Source organism: Numenius arquata, chromosome 4 (assembly GCF_964106895.1).
Source record: "Numenius arquata chromosome 4, bNumArq3.hap1.1, whole genome shotgun sequence".
NCBI classification, from domain to species: Eukaryota; Metazoa; Chordata; class Aves; order Charadriiformes; family Scolopacidae; genus Numenius; species Numenius arquata.
The window spans coordinates 19,145,099-19,156,136 of NC_133579.1; positions in this window are offsets into that span (position 1 = coordinate 19,145,099).

Here is an 11,038-nt window from a genome sequence, read left to right on the forward strand (position 1 = left end):
CAGGCTAGGACCTCCACCTGCCATCGCTGAGCGCAGAAGGACTGCAACAAGAGCAGGGATTGGCCTGGGAGCTGCGTTTGCACTGCAGCCCTGCCTGTACTCCAGGATCCCACCGGTCCCAGCACCCATGTTTGCTCCTCTGTGCCTGCAGCACACGCATCCCCACACAAGCAAGTGCTCCCGCCGTTTCAGACACGCATCCCCGTACTGGCATGGCCACACATCTGTAACAGGTGTCTCGGGGCATATGTGTGGGTCGGGAGCAGTCAGCCCTTGTGCCAAAAGATGCCCAGATCTCACAGCTGTTTGGATGCAGTCAGTCCTGGAGCAGCCCCATGGTGCTGCTGCTCTCCCTTTGCTGGCAGAGCTAGCTCAGACCATTCCTTTCTACCTCCAAGTGCCGCACGGGGCTAGGAGTGAGATCCCACCTGCAACATCCCAACAGGAAAAATCTCCTGCTTTGGTAACATTTTGGATACGATATGAAGCTCCATAAAAACGATCCAGTGTTACAAATTACACCAAAAGCTACTGACCAAACAATAAGCAAGGGGATGTCCTCAGTGGTAGCATCTTCATCTGTCAGTCTGCCCAGCAGCAGAAACACAGCGGAGCAGTTGGTAGCATTTTGTGGTGCGTACACAGTGCTATGGGGATCCATCCCCAACCCTACAGTCTCTGTACATGCATTTTTGTGGGCAGGGGAGGACCGGTTACTGAGCAAACCAACCAGGGCATGTAATTCACTGGCGCAAGTTCATCAGAAATTTAGCTGTCGGGCGCAACAGCACAGATGCTATGCAAGTGGTATACGTATGTTCTGCACACGCATATATGTGAAACTATGGTTTAGTACCCACAGCTACTATGCAATGTACCCATTCCCCAGGTCTGTGATGGGAATTAAGGGAGAAATGCAGTGTCCAGGTGTTTCAACAGCTGATGAAAGGGTTACAGGTAGCCACGCTCGAACTGGACCACTAATTAATGTGGGCATGGAAAAGGAACGCTCAACAGCAATTTTGGTCTTTGTTGTGGTTGAGACACTCAGACGTGCTACTAGTGCCTGTGTGGGGAAGGCAGTGCAAATTGGAGACTGTGAAGAGCTGTGTTTTAACCATGTTGCTGGAAGACACTCCATTAAAACCCAGTCATTTTTGCTGTATAAACAGTATATATACTAAGTCCTGGTAGCCACAAAAACATTAGAGAATATTTTACAGTGAGTTGAGGTATAGGGTTAATTCAGTACATAAATCCAGGCACTTCACCTGCCTTCAAACCTTAACAAATTACTGAAAAATTCTATAAAAAGTGGAGGACAGAGAAGACTGTAAGGAAACAAAATGTCTGCCTAGGATTCAGCTGAATTGTTGCACTTTTGCTTCAGTGAGTTAAAAAAAAATCTTTTAGTGAGCTAGCACAAATGAATGTAGTTTACTTAGTGCAAATTAGCCATATATATTACCAAATCATTAAGTTATTCTTTTTATGAGTAAGGTAGGTAAGAAGTCAGGGTTCTGGTGAAGAGAACAGAAGTGGGCATACCTTTGCTTACGAGCTGGAATTGCTATTCAATTTCTACTCAGCATTAGAAAGGAAAGCTTTAAGTTTTCCAACAATATAAGAAGACACCAGGAAAATCTATTTGTTTAGGTAATTCTTGCTGCTGTATTTTTAAATTAAAATAATGTTGTGCCTAACAGAAACTTGCAGACAAACTGGTACAGAACCAAAGAATTATGCAAGATGCTCGGAGGATAATTGTATCTAGGGTTAAATTCTGCAAAAGACTAAAAAATACTGAGCATGCAGAAATCTCAAGAGCCTTATTGGGAACTTAAGTTGCACAGCATTGCATGGGACTGGACTCTAACTTCTTTAACAAGCAGCACTGAAGACGATAGGTTTATCTGGAGCCCCCAGTGGGTTGAAGATGAACATACTGCTCCGGAGAATGCTAGAGGGACTCTGTGCAGCCTGGCCTCAGTATTGATCTTTCTCCCTAAAGTTTCTTCAGGTCAACAGCTGGGAACAGCCACACTCTTAAGATGAAAAGCCCTTTCACAGTTGTAAAGGAAGAGGATGATCATTAGAAGGTCTTCAGTAGTCATGCTGGGTGAGCAGTAAATACTCTTAATATCAGACAGTCTGTAATGATCAAGCAGTCTTCCTAAAAAATGTGGACCCTCCCCACTGTTGGTGAGGGTCTCCTATTTTTTCGTGACAGCAGAGCATAGGAGAGAGGACAGGGCAAGCCAACAGTGGTCCTGTGACAGCTGAAGTAAGCAAGCTGAGACAACGAGCAGGTGTCCAGTATCTGCAGGTGGCCTCTCCTTTCTTTGCTGGGGGACATGGTTTAGTGATGTTTTTTTTGTCAGAGTTAGGTTGATGGTTGGACTAGATGATCTTGAAGGTCCCTTCCAACCTAGATGATTCTATGATGATTCTAGGATTCTGCTAGGTATATTTTCTTGTGAGAGTGGTCTCGCCCCAAAAGGGGCAGCTACTCCCCAAAGAGCTTCTTGAACTCTGCCTGTCCATGGGAAGATGCATGTCTGCTCCCCACCATTTAGAGTAGGACTTTTCAAGTTGTGTGTCCAGCGGCCTCCATGCCTGGCCACCGCAGCCGGGGCTGTCATATGAAAAAGTGAAGAACACCTGGGATGCTGCATCCCATACAGAGCATCTGCTGACCACCTTCTGAGAGGATGCAGTTACCAGGTCCTCTCTTTTTTGAGTGATATTGGGCTGTAACTGGCTTTTCTTCTTTCTAAAGAGAATTTGAAATGTGAGGCTAGCACAGGTTGAAGGGAGAGGCTTATAGCTCCCTCCCCGCTCTCATTAGGGCCGGCTGACAGGGCACACAGGCTGGGGCTGGGGGGCTCTGCGGTGGAGAACTGGCAGTGAAGTCTCTCTCTGCCCCATTCAGGCTGAAGTTGAATCTAGCTTCAGTGAAGACGTTATTCAGCCAACATGGGATTTTTAGGCATGGAAGCATTCTCATTGGGAGCACCTGTTTCATCTTGGAGCCTTTGGAGAGAGGGCTGGTTTTAGTTCTGTGTTCCCTGTAACCAAAAGGTGCTTATTCTGCCTGCGGATGGGCTCGGAAGCTGCAATACCATTTCTCACCATGCAATTAACCTTTTCACAAAGAAACCTTAATAATTCTTAGTATTTATGTAACCGCTGTTATCTTTAAAGTGCTCAGTAAATACTGCTGTGGTTTGTTTGTTGTTCTAAAAGGGAAACCTGTTGTCCCTTCCTGGCTGAAGTGATTCACTAATATTGACAATAGTTCTTTGCATAGTTGTCCTGCCTTTTGTGCGAGGCTTTCCAAGTCCTCTGTGGGTGCTATTACCTTTGTAAGTTCCAAAATGCACTGCTGGGGGAAGCAGGGAAATAGATTATTTCATTCACACACCACTGAAATGCAGTGGCTCTTCAGCAGTTCATGTCAATAGACAAGGGTAAATTTGGAATAGAATGAAGGGGCACCAGATCCATTTCACAGATGGCAGGATGAAGGTAGGCACTGTATAATGATGTGAAATAGAACTGGGACAGGATAACAGGCCAAATTGGGTTTTGGGTTGGGTTTTGGGGTTTCTTTTCCCCCAAAAGTGCCATATATATATATCCATCTTACACCATAAAAAAATCAGCTCCACTAGCACATTGCTTTTAGGCTTGCTTTGCTTCTCTGCACATTCAGATCCAGGGGCCCTGCTTGCTGTCCTCTCCACCTGGGATTTATGCAGCTGCTACAGCCTGGTGACTTCCCATCAGCTGCAAGTGAGTACAGAGGATGTGCAACCAAGAACAGGCTGCACAAATGAGTCAAGGAAAAGCATAGGGCATCTTTCTTTTATTTCACTAGTATCAAGCCATTGTAGGATGGGGATGAACACAAGGAAAGGCCCACAGCATATGGAGAGAAGTGACATGACAGTGGTGCAGCCTTAGAGGTCCCAAATACATGGAGCAATTAATTAAAGATGATCGCTGCCGTGCAGTGTGCTGGGAGATCTATTTAGTCATGATACAAAAGGCAATGTTGTACCTCCTGACTTGCACACGCTGTCCTTCCCTTGGAGCAAAACCATCTCACAATTGATCCACCCACCTTTGTTTAGTTTAGAAGAGCTGAGAGGATTAGAGCACCAGATCAAACACCTGCAGGTCACATTTAATGCACTTTAACAATGATGATTATTTGCCTCAGAGTCAGAGCCTAATTGCAAGAGTAATTCACACTCTTTATTCAGCCAGTCCTGGTGACTACTGGGAAATCCGTAAGTAAACCAAATCTCATGTTGCCTCAGAAATTTTGAAATTGTTGTACAGAAAATGAGGTAGCACAAACCCCGGCCCATTTGTACTTCACTCAATAGGAACACTGAACAGACATAAATTACCGCCTTTGTCTGGAACCCTTGAATCAGTGGCATTAAAACGTTAACATTTGCTATGAGGCCAAACCAAGATTATGCACGAGGCTCTTTTTTCCAGCAACAGAATATTGTACTGCACACAACAGGACTAAATGGAGTTGTGCCTTCTCACAGCATTTGGTCTTTGGGAATGTCACCATAGTTTCATACTTTTCTGAATTCCACAGTTTGTTTTGAGCTGCCCTTTTAGGCATTTGATAAAACCTATATAAATTTATGTAACTCCATCTAAGACTAATAGTCTGCAACAGGAATGTTGCTTTGCCAGAACACATTTTTCTATACCATCATTTCAATAAAAAATAATATACTACTGGGGTTACCTTGTCTGCGTACTTAGTATTGCTTTCCTTTCTTCTGTATTCTACTGATTCTCTTTGTAGAATACCAGAATTAATTTCGTATTTACGTATTTCCCAGGTCTTTACAGATGAGATAGCATTCACAAAACAAATAAAGCCAATGCCATGGCTTTAGAAACAGGAAAACTTAATTTAGCATAACATAACAAGGTTTGTTTCAAAGATCCAGACATCACTGACAGACTCCCCTTGACATTAACAGCCATTAGGTCAGATCTGAAGGGAAGATTATAAAAAGCAACTTAAGAACCAAATAAGACTATAGTTTTATTTAGTGAGTCAAACATGTCTTGGTTGTTCTGTTACTATTCCTAAACGTAAAACTGGTCCTTACACTGACCTACTTCAGTTTTAAAAAAAAAAGTCTACACCCTCCTGATATGCTTATTATGGTATGTAATGGATTATGAATGTTATAAAAGGGGAAAAGAGTCAACACTGAAAACCATATTTTTCACCTTGTGCTTGACATCCCAGGTTTTTTGCCTCATTCCTACAATTTTCTATTGTAGTGAGCTACATTTTAAATCATCATCAAAAATTCCTACAGCCACAACTCAGTAAAGAACCTCCATCTATTCAGAGAATATCAAGAGAAAGTGTTGTGACTTGTTCATGGCTTAAATCAGTACAAAGGATGATTTCTGGTACAGGAAGACTCCTTAATTTTGCACATGAAAGCATAACAAAACAGTGTCAAGAGGCTGAAACTAGAAAAATTCAAACTTCAAGCTGTGGATTTTCAAGAGTGAGGATAATTATCCATTGAAGAAAATTGCTATGATGATTCCTTCATCATTCGACTTTAAAAACAAACAAACAAACCAACCAACCAACAATTACTTTTCATTCTGAAAGACGTGTTTCACCTGAAACATTTTGTGTTTGATTCAGGAATTACTGGATGAAATTATGTGATACGCAGGAACTAACATTATGTGATCATAATAATCTCCTTGATCTTAAAATATATGAATCAATACATTGTTTGCTTTATCTCCTTGGTGATTTAAAGAGATGCTAACTCTCATGAAATCAATAACAAGACCATATGCCTAGCAACTGTGGCTCTAGCCGCACGGCAAAATGAAATATGAGACACACACCTAAAATGTCTCTAATTAATCCATTTCTCTCTCTCAGTGTTGACAAGGCATTTTAACTGGACTAATGCTTTAATGTCCTGCTTTTAACGTCGAGTCAGTTCATTCAGAGCTGGCATAAGGGCTGTGTAGTGCTGCACCCTGCCAGGGAGCCGGGATCAGCAGAGTAATCTGGGACATGCCAGAGGGGAACACAGTGAAGTCAGGAAGGAACAAGGGATGCAACTTTTTGCTGTGGCAAATGTTTCACTGGCTGGGATGCCCAGATGGAGCATGGCACTAACCTACTACACAGACCTGAAGCAGACTGCAATTTCATACGTACCGCACAGATGTGTTCTTGGGTGGTACACACATATACATGTATGCATACATACATCATATCCAGCATATGGGTATAGGCTCCTATAATCACCTTGGAAAAGTGACACCAGAACCTTGTGGTCTGCTTATCCTGACTACGTCGCATGAAGAGGCAGAAGAACTATTCCACTTTCTGGCGGTCCCTTGGCCGTGATGCTACTGCATCAGACCCTACTCACTGGGACAACTGTTATAAAACTGAAAAAATGTCTTTCAGTCCAGCCATAAACAGCCTGTTCCTCAGGTGAATTGTGGGTCATAAACCCGTCTCCCGTTCCTCCTGCCAAGTCTGATTTTGGCAGTGCCCTCAGGGACTGCCCTCTGATAATTTTGCCCATATTCTCCGCTTTGATGGCAAATCCTGACTTACTCACCAAGTGGCAAAATGGTGCTCACAGGGAGTCAGTAAACTGACATTAATGTAAAGCAGGAGCCATACACAGCCATTAATAGGTCAAATCTTGAATTTGTTAGCATATAAGTGCTTATGCACAGTATCTGGCATGAGTACACACTGCGCCTCTTTGCTCACAGTGACAAGTGCAGTGTGTCTCCAGACTCTGCCACAATAATAGGCTGCATTTCTACAGTGTTTTCCTTCAACAGCTCACTGGTTGACACCTGGTTTTGGAGTTCTTAGGCCACATGTCACTGTACAACTGGCACAATTTTACAAAAGAGGAAATTGCACTGAAGAGGTTGAGACCTGCCCAGATCATCCAGCAAGCTTGTAGCAAAACTGGAACAAACTTTGAATCATTTGAATTCAAGTGCCAAGCTTTTCATACTAGGCGATAAATAACTTCACCTAATTGTATTAAAAATGAACAAGTTGCAATGACTCAATGCTAAATTCAGAAAGGATGCAATCTTAAAGAGTAACTAACTATAGGACTTTCTAAGGTTAGACAGGGACACACTGGTGCAGGCTGGTAGAGCAGCCATCAAAATACACTAGGGCAGATACAAAGATGAGAAGATAAAAAAACTTGATTCAGCATCACCTGACATACTACATGTATATTTAAGTGAGTACTGGCAGCACCAGGCAGATTGCTGTCAGCCTCCTCAGTCTGATTTGATCCCACATGGGAAGTCTGAAGACAAGAGCATCTGACCAAAGTAGTAGGTACATTGAGGCAGGTATAATTAAAGGGCGAGCAGGCTGCCACAGGTGAGGAAGGCTGACAAATGAGAGCTGATGAAAAGAACATGATTTGCTTACAACACCAAATAGGAAACACCAGCTTTGTTTAGTACAAGTATTATTCTGGTTTAGCTGGAAAAACAGTCCTGGAACAAGCTATAGTGGTTTGGGCTGGCTCTACAAAAAAATGGAGGTGTGAGAAACTGGGTGAAACTTCTCACTCACCTGTTGCAGCTTGTCTTTACAGGGATTGCAAGATGTCCAAGGAAAATATCCTGCTTTCCCATGTGCTTGTGCAGGACGTTGCTTAACATAGCTCCCACTTCTTGCAAGTGCCTCCTGGTGCTATCGCAATAGAAATAATAAAGGCTTGTAATAAATTATGGAGAATAAACAGTGATGGACATTTTAATTGATTTTGCTGCAAAGCAATCACGTACTGTGTTTCCATTTGTATGCACAAGTAATTCTTCAGAGAGATTGCCATCTAGAAATTGCAAGGTCATTATTACCATTAAGCGCTTGAGTTTTAGTGGAAGCGGCAACACAGGTTTCATTTCTGCATTGAGCAAAGCGGTGGAACCAGAGTGGGGGCCACACCTCTGAAAGCAACATTCAGGGTTTTTCCATCAAAGATGTAGAACAGAACAAAGCCGGCAGCTGTTTTACACGAGCTTCCTGACAGACACCTTTACACCATTCAGGCTATCCAGTGAGGGAAAGAGCTTATTTGATCCTAACAAATGATCAAAGGACTTGTTGGATGTGATGTAGGCATCAAGTGACACCTTACACTGTGAATTAATACTAGCCTCTACTTCCAGGCAGCAAAATTTAGTTTTGTATATGCTGCCAAGAACCAGAATAAGTATTCCCCATGAGCCTTCCAAGCAATGCTAGGGTTTAAAAGGGAACTTTATAAGACGTAACTTGATAAATATCCTTCAATGAGAGCAGCTGGGAGTGGGGATGGTCTCTCTTGGGCCATGTGTACCACAGACATGGCAATGAGCTGCTGGCAGAATTGGTCTGGGTTAAGTAGTCAGGGCTACTTTTTCCCTGCCCGGAAGGAAAGAGACAAGTTTAAGATGACACACTCAACGGTGCCAACTTTATCATCAATAACACTCATGCAACTACACTTAAATGCCCAGGAGCTGCTCGGGATACCTCAGCATCCTCACCCCCTAAATATGGCACGCAGCCACCTTGAAGACTGAAGGCTGCAGCAGGACTAGAAGAACACCCTGCTCTGCTCTGCTGGCTGCCAGTGTAAAGAGGCAGCACAGAAACAGATACATGTTTGGGTTCCTGCATCTGCCATTATGCAAGATTTCAGAAGTCTCTATGACCAAAGATAGGCTTAGTCTGATTAGTGTTTGTTGACCAGTCTTCACATCTATACCACTTCCCCTCAGCTTGTGAGTGCAAAAACGCAGTGCTCTCTGAGGGATTGCACTGGAGTAAGTGTGAATTTAGACAGCTGTCTCAATATAGATACCCATCTGAAATTCAGATAGGTGTTAAATACTACCTCTTTTCTCTGTTTATACTGTAGGTGGTAGACAAGTGTGATGTTATGGACTTAATTAGTTTATGGTGGAAGTTGTTCCTGCAACAGATTCCCTTTTGCTTGTTTTGCAATACTATAAATCAGTCCTCTCTCACCTGTGATTCCTAAATCACTTCTTCTCTATGTAATTCATTCAGAAAGGAAAAGCCATTTCCGTTTAGTCAGTTTTGCTATCCTTTACCTTTTTCACAAGCATCGAAACAAGGTTCTTGCATTTTTTTTTAACTTGTAGTAGCTATGCAAGCTATGCGCACTGCATCCTCCTCTTACGTAGAGTGCCTAGAAAAGGTGGCAACTCGGTCCCCTGGTTTTAGTATCACACTGCATAGTGCTGAAAAAACTTTTTTTTTATTTATGACATCACAATTAAAACACAATATAACTTTAGCTACTCTCTAGCTTTGTTTAGCACTTGCCAAATGCCAAGTCCCGCATCTGGGATGGAATAACTCCATGGAAAAGTACAAGCAATTTTGCAGAAAAGAACAGGATGTTTGGGCCGGGCAAGACATTGAACACAAGCCAGCGGGCTGGATCAGCAAGGGGGCAGACAGTAGGTCAAACGCTGGGGCTACTCCTCTCTCTTTGAGACTTGTAAGGCCATATCTGGAGTACTGTGTCCAGGTTTGGGCTCCCCAGAATAAAAAAAAAAAAAAAAAAAGCTGACATACTGGAGCACGATGCAGTTTATTGCCACCACGACGGCTGAGGCTGCTGGAGCGCAAGCTGTGTTTGTTTAGCAGAAAGCTGGCTCTGGGGTCATCTTACTGCTCAGACAGCTACCAAACGGGAGGATGCAGAGAAGGGGGAGCCACGCTCTTCCAGGGAGGCACAGTGACAGCCCAGGAGGACACAGGCTCAAGCCACAACATGGGAAAATCTCTCCAGACAGAGGAGAAAACCACTTTACTGGAAGTGTGGTCAAAGAGTGGAACAGTTTGTCCAAAGAGGCTGTGAAATCTATTCAAAACACAACCAGGGCAATTAATTCCCTGAGCCACCCGATCTAACGGGATTCTGCTCTCAGCAGAAAGTTGGACTACCTGACCCTCCAGAGGTCCCCGGCCAACATGTTAGCCCGTGAAACCATGACACCACGACTAGTCTGCATCTTTGTCAGCAGATGGCAATATCAGCTAAATTACACGTTTCATTCCAGTGGAGCGACGTTCCCGGCCGCGAAGGCAATGAAGCGGCTGTGAAATCACCCAGCGGCCGCAGGGGAACGCCTCGCAGCCCCGGCTCTTAGGGCGCCTCCCGCCAGCCAGCTCCCAAACCGGCCCCAAACAAACAGAGCGTCAGAGCGCCATCAGTGCTGCCAAACCTGCCGATTGCGACACCGGCCAGGCCACCCGGTCCCACCTCCACCGGCACCCCGAGCCCCGGGACAGCCATCTTCCACCCGGCGGCCGGACCCGCCGTGCTGGGGCCTCCTATTTACGGCAGCCGCACGGGACTGTGAGACGAACGACTGGAAGTCGTCAGTTACTAACTCTGCAGCACAATTACGCCGCTTTTGCCAAAGCCGGGATTTTTAAAGCGATTTCGACGTTTATAAACTACGCGCGGGATCAACGCTCCCGCGCCCACACCCAGCCGCTGACCGGGTTTTCCGTTCCGGAGAGAGGCACGGCTTCGCTCCCACACCGGCTCCACCCCACCGCCGCTCACGCCCGGGCCGGGCAGCCCCCCCCTCCGCCGCCACCCCCGCCTCCTGAGGCGCGTCCCGCCCGTGGCGTGAGGCGCGGCCCCGCCCCGCCGCCGGGGGGAGGCGGTGCGCGGCGGCGGCGGGCGGCGGCGGGCGGGCGCAGCCCAACACTCCCAACCCCCCGCCCCTCCAAGGGGCCGGCGGCGGCGGCAGGGCCGGCGGCACCGCCCGGCCTGGTGAAAGCGGCCCTTCCGGACCTGCGCGGACGCTGCCGCCCGCCTCCTTCGCCTCTGCCTCCGCCTCTTTCTCCTCCCGCCTCATCTTCACCGCCTCTCGGTGTCTGCGGCTGAGAGCTCCGCCGGCTCCCCGCGCCCCTACCCGCGCCGCC